Raw genomic sequence first — 26,611 nt, forward strand, 5'->3', positions numbered from 1 at the left:
AATTTGTAAAAAACACATCTGCTAAGTGTGATAAAGTGCAGCACAATAAAACAGTGTTTCTGTACACAGATAGATAATGTATTGTTGGTATAAATCTATGAAAAAGCATTAAATCTCAAAGAAGCTTATAATCTTTTCAAGGTTTAAGTACACCCATTTTATATGATCACAACCCATTTATTCTTTTTCCTCCCTATACACAGGTAAGCATGCTTGTAAAACAGCATGGGTTAGAGATGAGCTGAAAAAATTATTCAGTCCTCAAGCAAATGGTTAACTTCAGTAGGACATATTGGTAAGGCCAGATAAACTAAAAAGTAAGCTCAAGATGAGTAATTAGTATTAATTAGTGTCAATTGCTGTTTTGTTCCTGAAAACAGCTCCTGCTGAGGAAGCAATGGTACGGCAGAGACTAAACGTGCCAGCAGCTTTCTTGAATTTTACCACTCTTTTATTTTTTAAAAATTGAACATCAATTTATTTTATTCAAGATGATTGACTGGGGGAAAGACAGCTTTGCTTAATGAGATAATGCTGCTTTGTGTAGTTGGCTTTTGTGTAGTTGTCTGAATTTGGAAGGGACTGTTCTCACTTGGCTCTGTTTCCCGACATGAAATGAGCCTTGAAGATTAACCAGCCATGTGTTGTATGCACCCCCAATATCATATGTTGTCTTGTACTTACTGTCAACAGGAATCTCTTTTTTTTAATCTACTCATAGCATTTGCCTCACATTTATACTGAAATTTTATATTACAGAGCCAGAAAACTGCAGTAATTTATTTTGAAACAAGGTTCACTATGTTTGCAAAATGTTCTACCAGTCAGTTGAATACCTCTCTGTGCAATCCTGTCACAGCTAATGCATTGGACAGCATTTCACACCTAAAATAATATCTTATTATCCCTGGAGCAAAGTCCAAAAACGGCATGAAATTCAGGAATGTGCCACAGGCAAATAGAAAACTTTCAGGTTATTTTTTTCATTTTTCTAATTTAATATGATGAAATTACAGCTACATCATCAACTCATCTTGGATTTAAAGAAAAAAGGCATGTGCATTTAAAACAATGTTAGGATGTTATTATTATTATTGCTATTATTGCTATAATAATTATTAGTTTTTTGCCTTTGATTTTCACAAAAATCAAATAATCCCACCAAAATCAGCCTGGTTTGTAAATTACTCAATAAATGCTTAATTTTAGAGATTTCTATATAGTCCTTCTGCTTGTATACCTCCTTCAATGCACTTATAAAGAGTTTTACAATAATTAGAATGTGATTATATTCTCTGTCTCCTGGGATCTAACAATTTTAGTCTCAAAATGATCACTGCAATGTGAATTGAGGTATGTGCATCAGCTTGCTATGCCAAACAGGACTTCTGTTGTTTCATGGTTGCTGGCTATAATTGTGTTAATTTAATTTAAATCCCTACCCCAAACTCTCTTCATGGCGTCTCAAACAGAATTTAGTTAAATCATTCATTTGAATATTTTTATGGGTTTTTTTTGGACAATGCACTAAGTTTTCAAAAATGTATCTGAATAAGGAGCTGTGTGTGTCTGGTTTTTATGTGCTTATGTAAACATTTACAGTCTGAAAAAATGTACAATTTACTCTCAATTATCAGTCTCCATGGATTTAGTAAGCTAGACTGTACTCAGCTTGCAAAAATTAACTTTAAATGATTATTTTAGACTCAGGTGTTTGAAATTCTGGATGTGATTCCTGCCACCACCCAAACCCCCTTCAAGTATAGCTTAAATTTATGGTTGGGGGAAAAGGTTCTGGGAATTTTAGGGTCTGAGGTCATTACCAGGACCCTGAAAGCTTCTGAGAGGTCCATTTTGTGAATGTTCTGGTGGGAGAGTGGAAACGCAAAAGGGTGTGAGGGCCTTTGCAGGCTGATCCCATGGCTTCATATATGTGAATTTATGGGGCAATGGATCCAGTGGACCAATAACAGCAGAAGTGTGGTGCTGGCAGAAGAGATGTAGGAAGCCAGGCATTTGAGTGTGCAGTGGGGTATTCATGTTCAACAGTTGGAGCTCCTTGGAAGTGTTGGCAGGCTTTGTGTGTTCGTCAACAGAAAATGTAATTTTTTTACTTACCTTCCCATCAAAACATTCTGTTTCTCCACCATTACAGGCACTTAACTCTCAAATATAATCATATTTTGATGTTAGCTTAAGCAATTTACATCTTAAAATGTAAAACAACATCAATTTTAACTCTTCTTGAATCATCTTTAATTTTGAATTTTCCTTATACTTTCTTTCTTTCTCATGGTGAAATGATATTGCCTCATTTTTATATAATATTTTGTTTCCTTAAAGCATCCCATATTCAACTAGGTTCTACTGAGAGTATATTAGGTTCCTGGCTTCACAGCAGCTTTTGAAAATATAAAGATGAATAAATTCCTGCCTTTGCCCTCAAAGTCTTTTTTAAATGTTAGTGTGAGATACTGGAGTATAAAGAAATAATTATAATTCAGACTAATATACATAATAATTGAATTCACAAGTTAGTAACAATAACTGTAGCTATATTTATTAATACCTTACTACATAACAAGCACTCTTCTTTTTATTAATTCATTATCAAATTGACAATGACATGTGATAATTGTACTTATGAGGTACAGTGTGATTTTTCAATACATGCATATATTGTATAATGATTAAATGGGAGTAATTATCAAAGTCATCACTTTAAACATTTATCATTTCTTTGTAGTAACAACCTTAAAAATTCTTCTCTTCTAGCTATAGTGAAATATACACTGCATTGTTATTTGCTGTTGTCTCCCTCCTGTGTAATATAACACCAAACTTATTCTTTCCATCTAACTGTAACTTTGTACTCCTTGATCTACTTCTCTGGAACACCCCTGTACCCACCCCCACCCCCAGCCTCTCATAACCACTATTACTGTAATTTTATAAAATCAACATTTTAAGATTCCACATATCAATGAGATCATGCAGTGTTTGTCTTTCTGTGCCTGGCTTATTTCACTTAACATAATGTCCCCCAGCTTCATCCACGTTGCTATAAATGACAGGCTCTCATTCTGTTTTATGGTACAATAGTATTCCACTGTATGAGTGGAATGTTTTTATCTATTTATCTGTAGATGGGCTTTTAGGTTGATTCCATACCTTGGTTAGTATGAATAGTACTGCAATAAACAAAGGGGCTCAGATGCCTCTTCAACATACTGATTTCATTTCCTTTGGATATATATACTCATTAATGGGATTGCTGAGTCATATGGTAGTTTTTTTTTAATATCCAGATAACTAGTCAATGAGGAGGCATTATTATTATAATCTCAAATATGAAGTCTTACTTGAGGCACAGAGAAATAAAACAGCTTGTGTAAGGTACCATAGCTACAAAAATATGGTGCTAGGATTTGATCCTAGGCTGTCTGACTCCAGAGCATATCCTATTAATCACCAAGTTATATAGTACCTCAATACAGAAGAGGGATTGATGCATTACTTCCCAGATCAGGTGACACCTGCAGAGAGTTTTGAAAGATGAATAAAAGTTACCAAGGTCAATGGTGGTGTGAAACAAAGGGACTGGAGAAAAGTGTCTCTGGAAGAGTGAGCAGCCTGTGAAAAGGCACAGAAACAGGATAGAATCTTGAAAGTACATGTAGTTTAATAATTCTAAATCTAAAAGTATGAGGAAGGAAATAGTAAAAGTTGCAACTAGAAACCTGTAGAGTCTTACGTGCCATTTTGGAGAGCTTAGACTTAAGATTAAGGGCTGGAAAGATGGTGAGGTTTGTATGGAGATGAGTGAAGTGCTTGCATTTGCATTTTAGAAAAATTACTGTGGCTGTAATATAGGGAATAAATGGGAGTGCAGGAAGAGCTAAGACAAGAAAATAGTAAGAAACCTGCTGCACTATCCAGCCAAGAGATGATTGGGACTTTGTTGAGCATGAGTGCAGTGATATAGAGGGAAGGGTACAGATGCAAGAAAAATCTCATAGGAAGACTAACAACAGAATTGGAATGTGATATGAGAGTGAGAGAGAAGCAGACTAGACTGATTTTAGGAGTCTATCTGAATGACTTCGCTGATGTGGTGCAAATGGAAATAATTAACTGCAGGTGAAATCACTTTCACTGAAGCCAGAAGTTGGAGGTCACTTTTGCAAATGCAACAAAAATAATGAACTGCTTTAAGTTCTTCTGAAAGTCAATTCAAATGCAACTTTTCTGACATAGTTATCTAATAGCTAGAAAACTGTTACAAAACTGCAAATGAAAAACACATCACCGTTGTGCCAAAATAACTCCTCTTACATTGCATTAGTCATCCTTATATAATGCTTTTTTCCCTCCCTTATAGAGGTTTACACTAAACAACATTGACTCCTAGTTTCTTTATCCACAAAATGAAGACATAGTGTCTATAAGAGCACAATCATCTATAATACCACAATACTGCAGAGTTTTACAACCTTGGTGCTAGAAGTGATTCCTTTTCCTGTCTGTAGAAGCCCAGATTCTCCTCAGGTAATAGCCAGTTTCAAATGAACACCTAAAATGGTCAAATCAGCTTCCAAGTACCCTAGCTATGGAGGTTTGTGGAATACAACCTAAAGATCAGTACACCAGGAAACTCAACAATTCTCTGTGGGATTCTGTTAAATGCCTTTAGATTGTAGGCAAAGTTCATTTTGCTTCTGAAAAATATCTAGAAGTAATGTTTACAAATCCTGAGAATAATCAATCATAAGACAACTTACTCATCACCTTATTCAGAGACATGAGAAGCAATGATTACTTGTTTTATTGATTTTGGGGGGTGTGGACTCTGAGTGGAGACAGGACATTTAATTAGCATGATCTTGTAATAATCCAAGTAAAAATAAATGGTCAAAATGGGTGAGGGGAGAGAAGGAAGAGGGAGTGACAAATTAAAAAACACCAAAGCAGTAGTCCCATTCACATTGTATTTAAAGGATGAGCACACATCTTTCCCCTTCCCAACAAATTTCTAATCTGAATGCTTTCCCAAGTTTCTAATGCATCAATATGTTAAATATAAGCCTACTCCACCAACTTAAAAGTTAGAGAACCTCCAAAGGTATCAGACTGAAGATGAAGAATTAGTTTAATCAAGGAATAATCAAATAATGGTTCTCAGTACAGTGATGAGTATACGATAGGTATTTATAGCTACAAAATCAAACCAACAGCCATACACTAGCTCTGTTTCAGATGCAAGCCTAGTGATTTGTATTTGCATTTGTGTGTACACATAAAGATATAGATATAGATATAGATATAGATATAGATATAGATATAGATATATATGTGTGCATGTGTGTATATATCTTCTTATATATACATGCAACTATATGCACATAGACACGAGTGGTCTTTATCCAATTGTGTTTTCAAACAACATTTTTTTTTTCTAAGGGACTAAAGTGACCCTATAGGAAAACTTACTCTAGTATATTTATTAATCATAGACTGGGTAGTTGTGCTTGAAGACTCTGTCCCTGCCATGAGTAGGAAGCAAGGAATATATTCCAAAACACTCTTCCACACAACCTCTTTCTAATAAAATACTTGGGTTAAGAAAAGTAAACTCTTCTGGATATGAAGGGATATTAATATCCATTAATATTGAATGCTGAGTTTGCAATTCTTTTTTCCATTCTGTAGAATATTTACTATGTTGGTTTCTTTTGCTCCACAGAAGCTCTTCAGTTTAATTAGGTTCCATTTGCCAATTTTTGTTTTTGTTGCAGTTGCTTTTGGAGTCATTATGAAATCCTTGCCAGGTGCTGTCCAAAATGGCATTTCCTAGGTTCTCTTCCAGGGTTTTTATAGTTTTAGGTTTTACAGTTAAGTCTTTGATCTATCTTGAGTTGATTTTTCTATATAGTAAAAGGAAGTGGTCTGGTTTCAGTCTTCTGCATATGACTAGCCAGTTATCCCAGCACCATTTATTGAGTAGGGAATCCTTTCCCCATTGCTTGTTTTTCTAAATTTTGTTGAAGATTAGATGATTTTATCTTTGCAACATTATTTCTGAGCCCTGTATTCTATTTCAATGGTTTATGTATCTGTTTTTGTACCAATGCCATGCTGTTTGGGTTACTGTAGCTTTTTAGTATACTTTTAAGATCCAGAATATATAAGGAATCTAAACAAATTTACAAGAAAAAAACAAGCAAACCCATTAAAAAGTGAACAAAAAGCATGAATAGACACTTTTCAAAAGAAGGCATACACAAAGCCAAAAAGCATATAAAAAAAATGCTCAACATTATAATCATTAGAAAAATGCAAATCAAAATCACAAAGAGATATCATCTCACAGCAGCCAGAATGGCTATTATTAAAAAGTCAAAACATATTAGATGCTGGTGAGATTGTAGAAAAAATAAAAAGGAACACTTACACAACACTGGTGGGAATGTAAGTTATTTCAGCCACTGTGGGAAGCAGCTTGGAGATTTCTCAAAGAACTTAAAACAGAATTACCATTTGACCCAGCAATCACATTACTGAGTATACATCCAAATGCATATAAATCATTCTACCATAAAGATACAAGCACACATATGTTCATTGAAGCAATATTCACAATAGCAAAAACAAGGAGTCACCCTAAATGCCCATCAACAGTAGACTGCATTTTTTAAAAATGTGGTGCATATACACAATGGAATACCATGCAGCCATAAAAAAGAATGAGATCATGTCCTTCACAGCACTGTTGGTGGGAGTGTAAACTAGGTCAACCATTGTGGAAGACAGTGCAGTGATTCCTCAAGGATCTAGAACTAGAAATACCATTTGACCCAGCCATCCCATTACTGGGTATATACCCAAAGGATTAAATCATGCTGCTATAAAGACACATGCACACGTATGTTTATTGTGGCACTATTCACAATAGCAAAGACTTGAAACCAACCCAAACGTCCATCAGTGATAGACTGGATTAAGAAAATGTGGCACATATACACCATGGAATACTATGCAGCCATAAAAAAGGATGAATTCTGCCAAGACCAGCTCAGTGGGGGAGACCCTAACCCAGTGGCGCTAGAGGAATTAAAGACACACATACAGAAATATAGAGGTGTGAAGTGGGAAATCAGGGGTCTCACAGCCTTCAGAGCTGAGAGCCCTGAACAGAGATTTACCCACATATTTATTAACAGCAAACCAATCATTAGCATTGTTTCTATAGATATTAAATTAACTAAAAGTATCCCTTATGGGAAACGAAGGGATGGGCCGAATTAAAGGAATAGGTTGGGCTAGTTAACTGCAGCAGGATCATGCCCTTAAGGCACAGATCACTCATGCTATTGTTTGTGGCTTAACAATGCCTTTAAGCGGTTTTCCACCCTGGGCAGGCCAGGTGTTCCTTGCCCTCATTCCCATAAACCCACAACCTTCTAGCACAGGCGTTAGGGCCATTATGAACATGTTACAGTGCTGCAGAGATTTTGTTTATGGCCAGTCTTGGGGCCAGTTTATGGCCAGATTTTGGGGGGCTTGCTCCCAACATGTCCCCCTTCTCTGATTTGCTAATCTACAAAAGCAAGGGCAGCTTTGTCACAGTGAGCTCCTTCTCGCAGGAGTCGGGATCTGCATCTGCAGACTATACAAAGACAAAGAACATAGATTCAAAGCACAGTCATCATTGAAATCACAGAGCTTCCAAGTGTTTTTATACATTTTAATGGGTAAAATTACTAGCTGCTAATTTGTCTGCAGCTCTTTAAGCACTCCAGTTCCTGGCATTAAGATCAGGTGTGCTTGGGTTGCTTTAAATATTTGTTCTTTTAATTTTGCTATATCCAAAAACAAGTTTGTAGAGTGTCCTTCTAGATACTTTTATATACTTTCCTAAATTTTGATCTTATTAAGAGCATTTAAGAGTTTCCACAAATCCTTATGTTTAGCTCCTACAGTGGGCCATATCATTTGAAGTTGAGGTGCCACTATACCACCATGATTGCAGATAATAGGAACTTTTGCCATACTTCTTATCATTTCTACCATCTGACCTTTTTTTTTCAGATCATCTGAACATAGTAGGGCTGTGGCATGCAGACTGAGAGGTGCAATTCAAGCTAAACATCCCCTTAGGGGACCAATCAATAATGATGCCATAGGAATTGTTGTGCAGCACCTCTGCCTGTTCTGCAATGCAATCTTCCTAAACAAGTACGTTCATTTTTTCTAAGTGGGTCCAATCCTGTTTACAAATAGGTTTTTGAGGGCGGTATGTCTCAATTACAGGAGCAGATTTATTATGGTAAATACTGAGATCAGAAAGCATGTGTAACTGTGTCATAGAGTGATTGCATCCAGGCATTATTGCCAGCCAAGATTGATCAATATGCCCAATAAGTATAATTATTCTCTGTGTCAGCACTTGTTGAAGGAATATTCATGGCAGTGGTGATAACTGCTATTATAGCTACCATTAAATTACTCGTTGTGACTGCTTGTCCCGCTTTCCTCAGGTTTTTCTGTGACAGCTTCTTGATCTGTCCCCAGGTGGGTGGCTGTGTTTGACAGGTGTTGCTGAAAGTGTCTAGCATTAGATATTGCATTAGCAACTAGGCGATCAGCCATTTGATTCCCTTCAGTCAAAGGTCCTGGAAGAGGTGTATGAGCCCTAATGTGAGTGATGTAAAAAGGTTGCGTTCTACTCCTAACTGCTGTTTGTAATTGGGTAAATAAAGTTATCAGTTGTTCATCTGTATGAAATCATAACTGAGCATTTTCAATTAACTATGTGGTATGAACCACATATGAAGAATCGGAAATCACATTAATGGGCATATCAAAAGCAGTCAATAACTCAATTACAGCTACAAGCTCTGCTTTTTGAGCTGAAGTATAGGACATCTGGAAAACTTTACTTTTTGATCCAGAATAAGAAGCTTTACCATTTTTAGACCCATCTGTAAGACAATGAAAATGCTTAGCAGGCTGCAGGTTATTTACCACAGGAATTGTAAATGCAAACCACTCACAGTCTTGCTCAGCTAGAGGGATAGTAAATAAACAGTCTTTTAAATCTATGACTATTAAAGGCCAATTTTTTGGAATTATAGCAGAAGGAAATCCTGGCTGTAATGCTCCCATAGGTTGTATAACTGAATTGATGGCTCTTAAGTCAGTTAACATTCTCCATTTACCTGATTTTTTCTTAATTACGAAAACTGGAGAATTCCAAGAGGAAAATGTTGGAGCTATGTGCCCATTTTTTAATTGTTCAGCAACAAATTTCTCTAAAGCTTCCAGTTTTTCTTTACTTAGTGGCCATTGTTCTATCCAAATTGGCTTATCTGTTAACCATTTTAAAGGTACAGGTTCTGGAGGCTTAACGATGGCTGCCATCAAAAAATATTTCCTAATCTTTGGCAGGAACTTTGTTTTTCCACTTGAAGCGGTTTTTCAAACCTTGCAAATTTTTTTCTAGTCCCATACCAGGGACATACCCCATTTCATGCATTGTATGTTGACTTTGAGGGCTATATAATTGTTCTGGAATTAGAATTTGTGCTCCCCATTGTTGTAACAAATCTCTTCCCCATAAATTTATAGGTACAGAAGTTATAATTGGTTGAATAGTCCCAGGTTGTCCATCGGGCCCTTCACAATGCAAAATATAACTACTTTGATATACTTCAGTGGCTTTACCAACTCCAGCTATGTTAAATTGAGCAGGTTGAATTGGCCACATGGACAGCCAGTGCTGTAAGAGAAATGATTGAAATGTCCGCTCCTGTATCTAGCAAACCTTTAAATTTCTTTCCTTGAATAGTTATTTCACAGGTAGGACGTTTATCAGTAATCTGATTTACCCAATAAGTGGCTTTGCCTTGTTTATTTGTGCTTCCAAATCCTCCTGTTCTTTTAATTTCACTTTTCCCCATTTCCACATACGGCATAATCAGGAGCTGTGCTATGCGTTCTCCTGGCTCTGCTTTCCAGGGAACAGAAGTAGATATAACAATTTGAATTTCCCCATTGTAATCTAAATCAAAGACTCCTGTATGTATTTGTACCCCTTTTAAACTTACACTAGACCTTCCTAAAGTAATCCTATTGTCCCTGCTGGCAAGGGTCCACAGACTCCTGTTGGGACCTTTTGTGGGGGTTCCCCAGGCAGAAGGCTCACAGCTTTTCTGCAGCATAAATATACTGTGGCACTACTGGCTGTGGGGGGGGACAGACACTGCATGGGGGTGAGGGAATGGCCTGAGCTGGAAATGCTCCGGTTTAGGACGGGGCCCAGGACGGGCCCCTCAGGGCATTTCCCAAAATTGGGTTCCCTTCTTTATCAAACTTAGAGTGACACTGACTAGCCCAGGGTTTTCCTTTTTTACATTTTGGACATATTTCAGGCTCAACAGTTTTCTTTTTTCCCCTATCTGGGGGCCTGACTCGCTGATTTTTTCTACATTCTTTTTTAGTATGGCCATGCTTCCCACAGTTAAAACAAGCTCCAGGAAATGGAGTATTTCCTTAATCCACTCTCAGTCCTGCCATTACCTGTGCCAACAAAGTAGCTTTATGTAGATTACCTCCAACACCATCACAGGCCTTGATATAATCAACTCAATGTGCTTTCCCTCTGATAGGTCACAGAGCAGCCTGGCAATCTGGATTAGCATTGTCGAAAGCTAATAACTGTAACACTATATCCTGAGCAGCCAAATCTGCAATCATCTTTTTAAGAGACTCCTGTAACCGAGCTATAAAATCAACGTATGATTCTCTTGGTCCCTGTTTTATAGCACTAAGGGAAGGGTATTGTTCCCCACATGAAGTGATTTTTTTCCCAAGCTGTAATGCACACTCCTCTAAGCTGTTCTGTGGCATCATCCTGCATGATGAATGGTGCATCTAAACCAGCCCAACCGCCAACCCCAAAAAGTTGGTCTGCAGTTATATTAATTTGAGGTTGGGCCCAGGCATTGCAAGCAGCCTGAATGGAAGCTTCATCTGCCCAACAAGTTTTAAATTGTAAGAACTGAGCAGGAGTTAGACAAGCTCAAGTAAGAGTGTCCCCATCAGTAGAAATCATCTGACTGGAAACAGTAACATTCTTTAACAGTCCCATTACAAAAGGAGAACCTAGTCCATACTGATTTATAGCTTGTTTTAATTCTTTGAGTAATTTTAAAGGAAAAGGCTCAAATGTAGCTGTAATATTTTCCTGTTGATCTGGGGGGTGTATTCTAACAGGGAACTGCCAAGCCTCTAAATCACCCTCTTGTCTAGCTTGCTGAATTCCTGCCTGAATAGAACTAAGAGCGGTCACTCGAGGCGCTGCTCGAACAGTCACTGGGGCAACTACTTTTCACCCAGTGTCCTCTGGAAAAGAAAGATCTGGGGGGTCGTTTTCTTCAAAATAATAAGGAGGGAGTGCAGAAGAGTAGAGATGAACCTCTTCTTCCTTTGCCGCTTTAGCTTTAGCTGGTAAATAAGCATGCTCTGTAACCTCTTCTGTTACTTCGCTATACTCTTGTTCCTCCTCATCACCAGTGTGAAAAAGTTCCAAGGTGAAATGAACCAGACCCCACACTTGTCCCATTGTTACCCTGACACTTCCGAGCTCCCCTTCTTACTCACCACGAGGATTGCTTTAAGAGTACTCGGGTGTCCTCCAGCTAGTTTTCCATTCCAACCGTCGCTCCTGAAACACTTCGACCTGGATTCGAACCCCCACGATGGACACTACTTGCCGAGACCAGCTCGGTCAGGGAGACCCTAACCCAGTGGCGCTAGAGGAATTAAAGACACACACACAGAAATGTAGAGGTGTGAAGTGGGAAATCAGCGGTCTCACAGCCTTTAGAGCTGAGAGCCCTGAACAGAGATTTACCCACATATTTATTAATAGCAAACCAGTCATTAGCATTGTTTCTATAGATATTAAATTAACTAAAAGTATCCCTTATGGGAAACGAAGGGATGGGCCAAATTAAAGGAATAGGTTGGGCTGGTTAACTGCAGCAGGAGCATGTCCTTAAGGCACAGATCACTCATGTTATTGTTTATGGCTTAAGAATGCCTTTAAGCGGTTTTCCACCCTGGGCGGGCCAGGTGTTCCTTGCCCTCATTCCCATAAACCCGCAACCTTCCAGCACGGGTGTTAGGGCCATTATGAACATGTTACAGTGCTGCAGAGATTTTGTTTATGGCCAGTCTTGGGGCCAGTTTATGGCCAGATTTTGGGGGACTTGCTCCCAACAGAGTTCATGTCCTTTGTAGGGCCATGGATGAAGCTGAAAACCATCATTCTCAGCAAACTATTGCAAGGACAAAAAACCAAACACTGCATGTTCTCACTCATAGTTGGGAATTGAACAATGAGAACACATGGACACAGGAAGGGGAACATCACACACCAGGGCCTGTCATGGGGTAGGGGGAGGGGGGAGGGATAGCATTAGGAGATATACCTAATGTAAATGACGAGTTAATGGGTGCAGCACACCAACATGGCACATGTATACATATGTAACTAACCTGCACGTTGTGCCCATGTACCCTAGAACTTAAAGTATGATACCAAAAAGAAGTTAACTCTTCAATAGTCACTATCAACTGCATTTGCTAATTTGAGAAAAGAAGACACACATATAATTTACTAATTGACAGCAACACTTTTGCTACTGTTAGTGGGTAAAGAAAAGCAGTATTTAATTTACTTGATAATTCTAAAGAACTAGATACCACCAAAGGGCAATGCAGATGAAAACTAGATTCTAGACTTATGTGGGATTGCAAATAATTTATTATATGCAAAATAATATGAGAGAATTGAGGATTTTTAAAATTATATAGAAATAAAGAATTTTTGGACTGTGTTGGTCTCTGAATATATTCATGGTATTTATGTAAGGCATATATAATGTTAGGCAAACAATAAGCACACGCAGGAAAGGGCTTTTTATTTCCAAAATAATTTGTTGGATTAAAAGGCTTACATATCTTAAAATATTTTCATTAAAATTTATTCAACTAAAATTTCATTTACATATGTAATATAACACTTAGCAATATAAAAATAAGTCCAATTCCCACTGAATTATTTGTGAAGAGGAAATTTTAAGCATATTCAAAAAACAATGACCCAGTTGCACCACTTGGAGGTTATACATGTCAATATAAGACTTGAATCTCCCAAACTCTTAATTGAGCCAAAATGAATCAATTTTGAGGTAAGTCAGTGTATAGTCCATAGTGATGGCACAAAGGAACAACAAGCAAAAGGTTCAAATCTTTTCTCTTTAAAGAGAGACCTCTCAAGAGTTCTTAGACTTTGGATCTTATACATTACCTTTGGCTATCTCTTTCTATGCTTCAGTCAGCCTCTTCTGTATCTACATTTTTTTTTGTAGCATTAACTGCCTGGATGATAATATTACTTCACTTCATTTTCCCCCACTCCCACCCCATTTGTTTATTAAAACTGGGGGAAAGTATTCAAGTATCTAGGAGGTGTCAGCTGTCACTGCCAACACAGCAGTTGTAAATGTTGGCAAGGATGTGGCTGGCCTTGCAATAAATAATCTGTCTTCTGCAAGGCATACAAGTGATATAAAAGTTGTACATCTAGACTGAATTGTCAATAGTGAAATGCAAAAGTCAGGTTTAATGATAACATCGAAGGGTATATTACTTTTCTCAGATAGCTTTGATTGGTTTCCCATGAGGCCAAATTTTAACAGATGTAGAATTGATAACTTGTTTTGATAACTTTACTTTTAATTTATCAGTTGTGCTTTCCAGAGAGATTCCACATAACGAAGACTCTGGGGTCTTAAGGTGCTCGTACCCAAACATTTTTCTCGAGTATCATTGTGAATTAGCATAATTAGAGAGATGATTCCCATGTTCTGATATCAGCCTAGACATAATCCTTCTGTAAGTTTACATTTTGCACATTTAAAGTTACAAAACACTTAATGTACATTATTTCCTATGTTCTTTGAAGATAGAGAAGACAGTGCAGTATAGAAGGTGAAAAGCATTGAACAGCGCCATATGATACCCAGAGTTCACAAAATGTCATGTCATCACAGTAGAAATCTGGGTTTTTGGTAAAGTCTAGACCTGCTTTACAATCTGTAAAATAAAGCATTCAGTAAAAGATAACTAAGCTCCCATGTAGTTCTAATATTCTGCTCAAGACAGACATTACTTTCATGGAGTGCATTTCATTGTTTCACACTAATAAAAGCAGAAGGCTCAGAGAGTTTAAGAGATGTGGCCAAAAGTGTGTATCTATTAATAGCAAATGTCAACCTTAGCTTGATTCCAAGCATTTGCATAGAGCCTGCAGGAAGGTACAACCTATTTGCGCAACAAGTAAGAACATCACCAGGCAGTGTCACTGGACCTTACATAGGGTTGCCAGAGTTAACTTCTAAAAATACAGGATGCCCAGTTAAACACACATTTCAGATAAACAGTGAATTGTTTAGTATGGCTCAGAATATGTGAGCCATATTATCTTTACATTATAGTCTTCTTTGATTTTTACAATGCTTCAAAAAGTAAAAACTATTTATAGCTGAAAGTCATAAAAAATTGACCACTTGTCAGATTTGGCCCACAAACCATAATTTGCCAATCTTTAGACCATTCTCCTTACTGAAAAAGTTATTATGCCTACCTTTCTGTTTTTCTTTCTACCAGCAAGTCTATCTCCTCAGTGACCCCTGAGTTAACTTTACCTGGCTCTGATTATTCCACCCCAAGTCCTCAACTTGCTCCAACTTTTATTATATTTATTTGCATTTAGAATTACATAGGATAATCTTTTCATATAGTTTTTCCCATGAAAGGATTGAAGGCTTGCGCCATTAATTTTACCTGAGCAAGTCTTACCTCTCAAAAATCTGGTAATAAGTCACATGACAGCCCTCACTGTCTTCTATTCCACTTTTATAATTCCTCTAAATTTCTTAACACTTCCCTGTGAGCACATGACAAATATTTGCTAAGTAATGATTTGTCTTTATTTCACAATATAATGGAAAATGAGAAAAGAACAGAAAAACTAATGGAGACTTTGTTCTGTGCATATGAGAATATATATATGTTTTTGATATACTCTATATAATCTATAATCTATGTGATACATAATTATTAGAATTACTGCCACATTAAAACGGAAAAAAAAAAACACCATAATCCATTTGGGTCAATCCCTGAGTAATTTTTTTTTTTTTACCTAACAAATGCAGATAAAAATAAATGTAGATTAAAAAACATATTTTTATTTAATAATAAAATGTAACTTAAAATTAAAATCTACCTGAGTAGAATCCTAGAGTAGAAGAGAGAATTGGGGACAGAGGAGAGAACTAGGGACTATAAGGATAAAACCTACTTTTTTTACGAATGCAATAAATAATGTGGGTTAACAAGAGCATACAACATTCAGTATTTTAAAACTTGTATGTAAATCCTCTCCATCCATTAGCTGTAAGCAGAGTCAGCTAATTAAAATGTGATAATTGCTTTATAGGTATTACTTACTTCAACCTTATTTTTGCTCTCCTGGTTTGAAGAAATGAATGAGGAGACTAGGTACAATTGACTCTAGACCAATTTAGATGGTCCTACTGGCTGTCAGACAAACGTCATTGTATTTTAAACATCTATATCTTTGTGTTTTATGTTTGGACTTGTACTGGATGTAGTTTACTTTTAAGGCTCTTGAGACAGGTAGATTGTTGCATCATAATACAACTGTTCCATATTCATTCATCTGTTGATGAACACTTAGGTTGCTCCCAAATGTTGGCTATTATGAACAGTGCTACAAAAACAAACAAACAAAAAAACACGTGGGAGTGCAGATTTATCTTCAATATACTGAATTCCTATATTTCGGGTATATACCCAGCAGTGGGGTTGCTGGATCATATGGTAGTTATATTTTTAGTTTTCTGAGGAACCTCCAAACTATTCGCCATAGAGGTTCACAATTCAGCTCATTTTCCCAAGATCTGCTTATACATGCGACCCTCTTAACATTTCTTCCTTCCTGTGGAAAGATATACCCACTTTCATTCAGGGATTTAATTTACTTTGAAAATCAATTTCATCTAACATGCAGCATGATCTCAATATTTAACAGCTGTGTTAACAGGAATTGGTATACTGAACAGTCCTGCTAAAGCTAGAAATCTGATGTCTTGTTTCTATAAAAAGTGAGAGAGTACAAAAATATACTGAGGTGTAAAACGTAATGAAGCTGAAAAGTAAAAGATTAAAAATCAATTAGCTGGCATCTAATGTCTGAGAGAATGACTTGCTGGAACAATATTTTGAATTTCTTTGGAAAAAAATCTTACTTATTAGGTATAATTTAGAAGTAGAATGATAGAGAGAGACAGGAGAATACTTCAGTCCAACAGGGTAACACATTTGTCATGGCACAAGGAAAAAACATAATGGGTAACAGTCATCTCTCAGTATCCAGGCAGATTGGTTCCAGGACCAAAATCTGCAGATTTTCAAGTTCCTTCTATACAATAGCCAAGCATTTTGCATACAACCTACACATATCCTTCTGTATAATTTAAAATCATCTTTTGATTACTTATAATACCTAAGGCAATGTAAATGCTCCATAAATAGTTACGATAGTGCATTTTTTAATTCGTTTTATTTTTGTTGTTTTTTCCAAATATATTTGATCTGCAATTGGTTGAATACTTGGATGTGAAACCAGGATATGGAGAGTTAACTATATTACCAATCCCTGGATTATTTTCATTAATTGGTTTTTATTGCATGAATTATGATGCCAGAATTTGTACTAGTTACTAACAGACTAAAATACCCAGGACTTGGCAACCTCATTTGCTAAAAGTCAATCATGAGGACAGTGCTGGGTAGATCATGAATTCTGCAGGAAAGAGCAAAATGGCCTAATCAATAGCATCTCTTCAGGCAGGGACCTAGCCCACTGCCACAATGTAACACAGGACACCACATTGACAGTCTGGGGCTATGCCGCCAAAGGAGAGTGACAAGTCGCTATTCGATTTCCACACGAGTAAGGCCACTTTCCAGTTATTTTGCAAAGAGCTGACAGACCTCATTATTGCAACAGGCTGCCCATCCACAAAGAAAATTGATGTGCACAAGGAAATTGCTATTGTCTTATGTAGTTTTGCTGTAAACAGGGAATGCTGATTTCTGCCACATAGAGGTGAGGACAGGATTGCCAAAGGTTGTCAGGGCAGGTGAGACTGATCTTTATGTAGCAAATTCAGTAACTTTCTTTTATCTGAAGATTTGAAAAAAAAATAAAGAAAAGAAAACCACCACAATCATTTTCAGTTAATCCCTGAGTAAAATGCAAAATAGAACTTCAAAGGTAAGAGCTGTCTATTTATGTTGGATGATACTTTATATTGTGTCTGAAAAAGGTGGTCAGTTGCCAAAAGGTTTTGTACCTCCCTGAAAGGTGTTGTAAATTTCCCAACCTAAACAGTGGTTTACAGAATGCCTCTGAGATCTAAGTTAGCAGAACATCACCCCCTTTGTTGGAATTAATTGTCAGTATCTTACATTGTGATTTACAGAGAACTGGCTGATTAAAGTAACTCCTGAAGTGCACATGACACAGTGAAACCAAGGAGAAAAGCAATGAGAAATGCTTGGTCAACTTGAAAATTTTATAGTTATAAAAAGTATGTTGGAATGAAAAAGAATAATAATGTCAAATGCACACAGAAAGCGGGTGATTTGCATGGAATCTAAAATAGGGAAGCGAAATGGATGAATGGGGATTTATAAATATGGTTCTGCATTATCCAGGAAGAATGGTGTTCTGACTATAATCAATTGCTACTGATTCACTGGGTAGAAAAAGCTTCTAGTGTGAACAGGGTACTTCACTGTGTTGGTTTTGCCCTGTGTTTCCTAGAGCACAAGTTGTTTGATTAAAACCAAAAATCAAGCAAAAAAAAAAAAAAGTTCATTATCTAGTAAATTTGGAAAACACCATATGCTATGTATTCCACTTATGGACTGATAATGGCAATGAACATTTTATGGGTTTCAGGAGTCTTTCTGACTTAGGAAAGTTAACTCTTTGTAGCCAAAAATTTTTCAAACTTATTTAATCGTGTAGGTGCCCTGCCTCTGCCATACCCAATGGCTATTAGAGTTCTGTGGAAATGGTATCTGTGGCACATGTCACAGATTAAAATATTCTTAATAAATCCACTCCTTTGCCATAATTCAATGCTTACCAAGCACCTCTGTGATTAGTAATGTGGTATTTGGCATGCTTCTCCCTATCTGCCGAGAAATGCCCACATAACAGGCCAGTTTCAGATTTTAGGCTAGGTACATGTCCTACTCCATCTCCAGGGCCTCACTGACACCAGAGTAACTGCTGACATAGATTCTGGAAACAACGGCTGCGTTCCTCAATTGGAGTTCCTGATCTTTTTTTTTTTTTTTTTTTTTTCAGATTTCCTCTGTCTCATCTCTGTTCAATCCTTTTGCTGTCCCCTTAGGAAAAACTGGGTACATTCAAAATGAGTTAAAGACAGAGTGAGAAATTTTATCAATTTATTTTAGTAGTTAAAACACACACACACACACATACACACACACACACACACACACAGCCTGTTCAGAGATTATTTATGGCAAAGGAGGAAAGGAACAAGAGAAACAATAAAAGCCTTAGACGGCCTGTTTTAATTCTCTAGAGTTGATGATATGTTTTAGTACAGCACTTCTCAACTACACGTCTCAATCCACAAGCAGCAGCTATGCCACAGCTAATTGTAACCAGTAATAAAAATACAAGCGTGTGTGAATAATAGCCTGATGGTTAGACTCACTGGAGTAGGAATATATGTTTCTAAATGGCCAGACAGTAAAAGTTTTAGCCTTTGTGGGGCCAAATTAAAATCAATGATATTATGTTGGTACCTCTATAACCACTTAAAATGTAATTAATTTTAAAATGTAAAATATATTATTTGTTCATGGCAATAAAAATCAAAAGCAAAAACAGACAGCTGGGTAAATTTATCCCACAGGCCTTAGTTTCTTCATCTGTAAAATAAAAATGAAAGTAATACCCTCCTACCTGATTAGATAGTTGTGAAGATGGCCTTGGTAACATGGGTAAGGCACCAGAGTCCTGCCTGACAATGAGTGCTCAATGAATGCTTACTATGATTTTTTTAAATACAGCAATTCATATTCATCCAAAAATTAACATACCCTGGCATGCACTCCAATAGGATCTTTAAATGATAAAGTCAGAGTGGAGGTTGTGTTTAATCTTCAGAAAACCTTAGGAATGTGATGAATATGTGAGCTTAATCTATCACGTGTGTTGCTCTACAAAAGCAGTAAGAGTGACTGACCTAGTAGATTAGGATAAGTGGCTTCTAATTATAGTCCTCTCCTACTTCTTATGAATGCAAGATGTCTAGTTACTTTGTGTCTCAGATTACTCACCCACAGAATACAGTTGGCAATACTTTACCATTCAGGAAGTATGCGAGTAAAGTAAGCTATGAAGTGTAAAATATTATGGAAAAGAATTGCCAGATTCCATACCATAACATAAAATTTAACTTAATTTGGATATTTCTCTGCTTACCCCAGGAGAGCTACTGAACTTTGTATTTGATCTGAGAAGGAAGTTCCAGGGAGCGAGATTGGAAATTGTCCATGATTGTGTTGTGAGCAAATCTTCAACTATGTATCTGTCTTTAGAATAGGCAGTAAAGCAAGAAAACCTCACTGAACATGCAGTTAGTTGTCTTGGAATTTTTAGAGTCTGAATACTGAACTGAGCCCAAATGTTTAAATGTTTATACCCCTTCCAACTTAAAATTTCTTTTTGTTGTTGTTGTTGTTTTTGTTTTTTTTTGAGACGGAGTCTTGCTCCATCGCCCAGGCTAGAGTGCAGCGGCGCAATCTCGGCTCACTACAAGCTCCCGCTCCCGGGTTCATGCCATTCTCCTGTCTCAGCCTCCCGAGTAGCTGGGACTACAGGTGCCCACCACCACACTCAGCTAATTTTTTGTATTTTTAGTAGAGACGGGGTTTCATCGTGTTAGCCAGGATGGTCTCGATCTCCTGACCTCGTGATCAGCCCACCTTGGCCTCCCAAAGTGCTGGGATTACAGGCGTGAGCCACCACGCCCGGCTTAAAATTTCTTTAAAATGAGAAGCAAAATCTATGAAAAAAAAGATCCTGTAACATCATAGTGAAACAAGATCGAATGTCATTCATAGCTCTAAAACTTTAGAAATTCCTCAAAGATAGAAAGCAATTGAGATAAGATTGACAGAAAAAAAGCAGAGGGAAAAAATAAGATCTAAAACATTAGTATTTCTCTCTTATGAGAGAAATTCCAGGCCTGGAGTCCACAAATCCATGAAGAAGAAGTCACAATAACAAGGTGAAGAATTACATTCAGCACAGCTGAGTCCACTGGGCTCTCTTCATCAACCTCCAGAGCAGATGAGAGAAGTGTCTGCCCCCTGACTGATGCTCTGGAACTGCTGCCTAAAAGCCTGGGGATAGTCTGTTCTGGCGGGGCACACAGTATGTACGGGCGCTGAAAGACAAGAGCAATGTCTGAAAACATGGAAGGAAGAGAAAGACTGGTATCTTCTAAGGCTACAAATACTGTTCTCTGAGAAAGAAGTTCAGACATGGTAGAAAGACTAGGAACTAAAGAAGTAGCGCAATGGACACAGGTAATATATAGCTTCTGGAGGGACCTTGGGCTCTTACACTAGGAAGAAAAATGAATCCCAGGAACACATGGGGCCCCATGCAACAATCATCCCCTCAATAAGCAGAAGCAGACCCCGTAAAAAGAGAAATATGAGAGAAAAGCTGAAACACAAAGAGATTACAGCCGGAACTTTCAAGGCCCATCAATTATGAGTTTCAGAAAATACAGACAAAATGGAAGAGAAGGAATAATAAAGAAGTAATAAGTTCAATTCCTAGAGTTGAATAAAAACCCAAGTCTGGTGATTGAATATAGGATTAGTACAAAAGAATCCAACTCCAAGGCACATCAGTGTGAAGTTTCAGAAAATTAAATAGAAGAGAAAAAGTCAACAGCTTCCCAGAAGAAAAAATAAAAATTTATCTACTGGCTCATGAGAATCAAACTGGCATCAGAACTTTTATCAGTAATATAGTCAACAGAAACCTACAAAATCACATCTTCAAAGTTTTGGAAAATATAACTTAAAACTTGTATTCAAGCGTAAGGACAAAATAACATATTTGTAGATGCTTAAGGATTAGGATAATTTACTTAGACTTTTTGTGAACAAATTAATAAAGAACACCTCAGCAAAACAAAAACAAAAAAACTCTAAAAAAGAACAGTATGAGGATAAAAAATGTTCAAAATGAAAAACTTGGCCTTGAAAAAAGAAAATCAGGGCAGGAAAGCTATAGCTAAGCCTAAAAGTTACTTTTGAGATGTATGTGAGAAAAAAAAATGAAAATAAAATCACAAATGATTTAAATGTGAGAAAAGTAGTTGGTGAACACAGATTTGGTTCTTAATGGTGATGCCTGGGGCCCTGTTCTTTTCCAGATTTTAGTCAGAATGCTAAGATGGCATGAGTATAGCTCATGTTGATCACAAAAATTCCCTCAATTTTCCAGATATTTTATGACAAATATAGTTAGGGCTAAATTGGTCCAACAGCATTTGCCTTGTACATATTTTATAATTTTTAACTCTTTTCCCCTTTTCATTTGTTTCTCAAGACTTAGAACAAATGGTTTACTGTACTGTAAAGAATCCATGGTTTCATGTAAGTACATGAAGAAATTTGAGTAATTAAGGAAGACTTCCTTTTATTTTCAGCAAATGAAATATATATATGGGAGAGGGGTTGTTATTATTGTGACTTGGTTTTGACATTTTTTCCTTATAATGATATTTTAAATTCTGACTATTAAAAGAAAGACATAAGCATTATAGAAATTTGAAAATAACAGAAAAGACTAAGGAAGAAAATTGAAATCACCCATAATCGTACCACACAAAATAATTATTACGTAATGTTTTTTGATCTTTTTATTGATACACCACATATAAATATATATATATACACAAAATTAGGATCTGTGTATCCATACAATTTTAACTCCATCATTTTTCACTAAATATCATATCATTATTTTTCTCCTTTTAAACTTAATTTAAAATTATTGTATGACTCCTAGTGTTCCATTTGTATGTAGCCATTTATTGGACTAGATCTCTATTACAGAAAATTTTTATTTTCCTTACAAACAACACTGCAGAAAGCACCTTTTCCTTTGTTCATCCTAAACAAATACCATTTACACTTCTCGAACTGCTCTTACCAAGTCCCCAAGGAGCTAGCCTGCTGCCATTGCTACCTCCCAGCAACAACATACAAGGTGAAAAATTGTGCAGGGAGAATATCAAACAGTTCATTTTGAAATTGGAGATGCAATTACACAAGACGTGAAAAGGAACCAATATACAGGCTTTGTTTATCAAAGTAATCATTGATAATCAGATACTGGGAAAGCACCAGCAACTGTGATGAGTGGTTGAATAGCAGCACAGACAATTCTGAGTAATCTTTATAATGGAAACAAACTTTGAGGGAGTTAGGAAAGGAAGATGGAGGATAAGTCATCCAAACAGCAATCATTTAAGATGAAAAATCATTGATATTTTATTTGAGAATAGATAACATTTCTTTAGGCAATCAGAATGATTTCCTAAAATCAGGCTTTAAATAATACTAACATAAATTAGCATTGCCTGAGCTTACACAATTCTGGACATCATTATGGAAAATTGATCATAGTCAAGCATTGTAGATCACCAGCATGCAGATAGCCTAGAGCTACTGTATAACCAATGTTGACAAATGGCCATACTGCATTTTAATTGAAGCTGTAGAAAGAAATTCATGTTCTAACAAATAAGGGCCTAAAATAGTAGCTAGCACTGAAGACAATAATGACAAAGAAAGTAAAAGAGCAATCTCCAATGCACGCTGTAAATGAGAAAAAGTTTGCGTTAATTATTTGAAGTCCACATTAGTTTATGACAGGTTTTCTCCAAAATGTATGTTTGTTAGGTGTCTGGACTATTTTATCCATTGAAGCTAAGTTGAAAACTGTGATAAAGTACCCATATCCAGATTTCAACTTGTACTCAACATACAAGTTACCTCAAGGTCAGTGTTGCATTTGGTGTACTCATTATAGTAATAATTTCACCTTGATCTGTAAAGAGCACAATTGTCCCATCTCCTGACAAAGACTTTCTCCTTGAACAAACTTGAATTGGGCTCCTCCGAGTCCTGTTTTTAATTAGGCATCAATGTTGGGCTCTCTCAAATCAATGTCTTTGGCTTGCTTAGTCCAGTTTTGGCAGGAATCTTACTTAATTCAGTTCAGAAAAAAATCCCCCACCCTTGGTATGTGATCGCCCACTATATCCAATTGACTTCCTCATTCCCCACCCTTGATATCTTACCACTCTGGACTGACTTCAGCAAGAATGCTCCTAGCTTTGATGTTTCCCCTTAGCAATTTTCCACCCACTGACTCCCACCCTGTTTCTTGGCTATAAACTTACCACTTATCCTTATATTAAGAGTTGAGTAGCATCTTTTCCTCTGCCACAAAACTTCCATTGTAGTTGCTCTCTTCTTGAATAAGTCTTTCTTACCGTCTTTAACGAGTGTCATGAATAATTTTTTGTTTAACACTCCCACCTCAATCCAGAGAAATCCCAAGTCCTTGTCCAAGCAATAGCCAGACCCATGTTCTCCTAAGTACTCTTTTCCTTTCCTTCTGAGGGCTCCAGAGGTTGGCCCACCTTCCTCCCTTTCCATGGATACTTCCAGTTTCTCCCACACGTGATTCCTTTTTTCCTAAATAATGAACTGATAAATGCTTAACAACAGGCTCTTCAGAAAAAAAAAAGAAGTATCCATGTATATATACGTGTACATGAAATCCTTTACTGATATAAAGGATATGTAGCACACAATTTATAAATAATGATACAATTAAATAATACGTTATTCAAGTCCACATAACCAGTTGATTCTCTTAGAATTTTGGTTGATTTTTGCCAAATTATTCTGTCTGTAGCCAACTTACTAATGCAATTGACAAACAAGTGTAGTGCCAGCCTAAATGTTGGATGATATTTTCATTTACATCAACAAGTAACATAAAAGTGAAACAAAAAATATGTATGTCAGAACATCACTCATTTGTCAATGATGAGTGACTTTTTTGCTATAAAGATGAATAGCAAATAGTTTTTAAATCCTGCAATAATTTCTGAATGTTTGTACTATTCAAAATGTAACAGATAAAAAACAAAACACACTTTTAATTTTAAATGCATTATCAAGAGTCCAACATCACTTTCTGAAGTTTAGACTAGAAGTTGGCAAACCTTAACTCATGGGCCACATAGGCAGCCTCCTGTTTTGGTAAAAAAAAAAAAAAAAAAAATTTATTGATACATAGGTATAGAAAATTTTGCCAACTTCTGATCTAGACAATGAATAAAACAATAAATCAAGGCTCAATGTGCAGCATTTGCAGATTCCTGTGATGTGATGATGCTCACAATGGCCAATTTCAAGTTATTAACCTGATTGGAGTTTGGAGGAGGTACATAATAGCACCCTATTATTACATTTCCACCAAACACATAACAGAGACAGAAATCACCTTGATCATATAGGATATGTAGAATAAGGTAGTAAGATTACTACTACATTATGATGTGATGAGTTTTTAGTATTTATTATATTTGTTTTAGTATAATTGATTTAATTATAAGTTAATATTAGTTTTTAAATGAAATGTAAATTAAATTAAATGGCAATATGGGATACTAGGGCACAAGACAATATGGCCTCGTGGACAGGACATGAGCTGTAATAATATGTGGACCCTTATACTTGACTCATGGTTGTAATGAGTATTAAATTGGATATGAATCTGAGTCAGCAGTATCATCTTCAAATACAAGAGGTGACACTGTCAAACAAAACAATTACTTAAGTTGTCTTTACTAGATATGCCTTTAACACTGAGATGTAGTCCCTAAAGAAGGTTCCTGATCTAAAAGTTAATATTATGAGCTTCTTAGTTAATATACATTCCTAACATAGGACCTTTGATATGTAAATTGCTCATCCTCCCTTTGAGGATCATTATGAATGATCATGCCAGAACCACCAATGTGCAGACATGCCACTTGTCAGGTCCTGCAAAGCCTCTTTGAGACAGGTAGGAGAATTCCGGACACATGGTGTTTGTCACAAACAAATGTTTTAGTATTTAAATATGAGACTTAAACATTCCTGAGTTAAGAACAGCAGGAAGTCAGTTACAAAGTGAGAAGTGGGAGGGATAACTCTAAAGAATGCATAAATGGTAATCATGGGGAGAATCACTAAGGGAAATATAAATATGTATTCATGCTAACCAATTCAAGTGCTTATGTGAAGGATCTTCCCCGGTAATTGTGGCCTAAATTTAATGGAGGCAATGCTTTCTCTGAAAATATGCAAGAGTCACTTTTTTTATTCATCTGCATACTGTGAGAATTGTAGGAAATATTAATATATAGTTATATCACCTCATGAAGGGTATGTCACATAGCAGGGAGCTGAAAACTCATGGGCACCAAAAAAGGTAGCTCTCTCTAAAACACCCCTACTTCCAACTTCTTGATGCTTGAAGAAACATCAAATGAATTGATTATTAGAGATAATATTTAATATCCATATATCCCTCAGAAATTTAGCAAAAGTTGATATAGTAATTTGTAAAAAATGGATATAATCATAGAAATCGCTAACAAATTCATTGCACGCCTAGTATCTGACAGCCCTCAAATGAACTGATTTGTTTAATCATCCGAAAATCCTATGATTCAGTTAGTTTACTGTACTGAAGAATCAACTAAAGCAGAAAGGTAATGAAATTGCGCAGAGTACATAGCTGGTAAGCAATAGAGTCAGAATTTGATCCCAAACTGTTTCTCTCCAAATTCCCAAACTTAACCATATTTCATAAAACCACAAGGAGAAGATCTCCAAGCACAAAATGATGCAAAAAAAATAGGGGAGCTAAGTAGTGGGGAAAAGCCTCTGGGCTTCAAAGACAAAGCCTCTACACTTATATTATTACTTTCACTATGTGGTTGGGTCTTCGTAGGTTCTTCTTAGTCTTCTTTGACCCTTTCAAACTAACCAGCTAGACTATACTAAGCCATTTCTAAGAAGGCTTCTTTAGTGAAGCCAAGATAATAAGTAAGTATTGTTTACTGCTGACATTTCTTCTGATCAGATCAGACCTGCCATAGCTACTATATTGTCTAGCTGCAGAAGCTCTGCAGTTCTGAAGACACAGGAATGCATTTGGTGACTTAGTAATAATCAACAATGCAAAAGCTACCCTCAGAGTGTAATTTGCTTGATTGTCCAGGCAATTCTCAACTGTATCTTCAGGAAATCA

Source organism: Pongo pygmaeus, chromosome 12, assembly GCF_028885625.2.
Source record: "Pongo pygmaeus isolate AG05252 chromosome 12, NHGRI_mPonPyg2-v2.0_pri, whole genome shotgun sequence".
Lineage (NCBI taxonomy): Eukaryota > Metazoa > Chordata > Mammalia > Primates > Hominidae > Pongo > Pongo pygmaeus.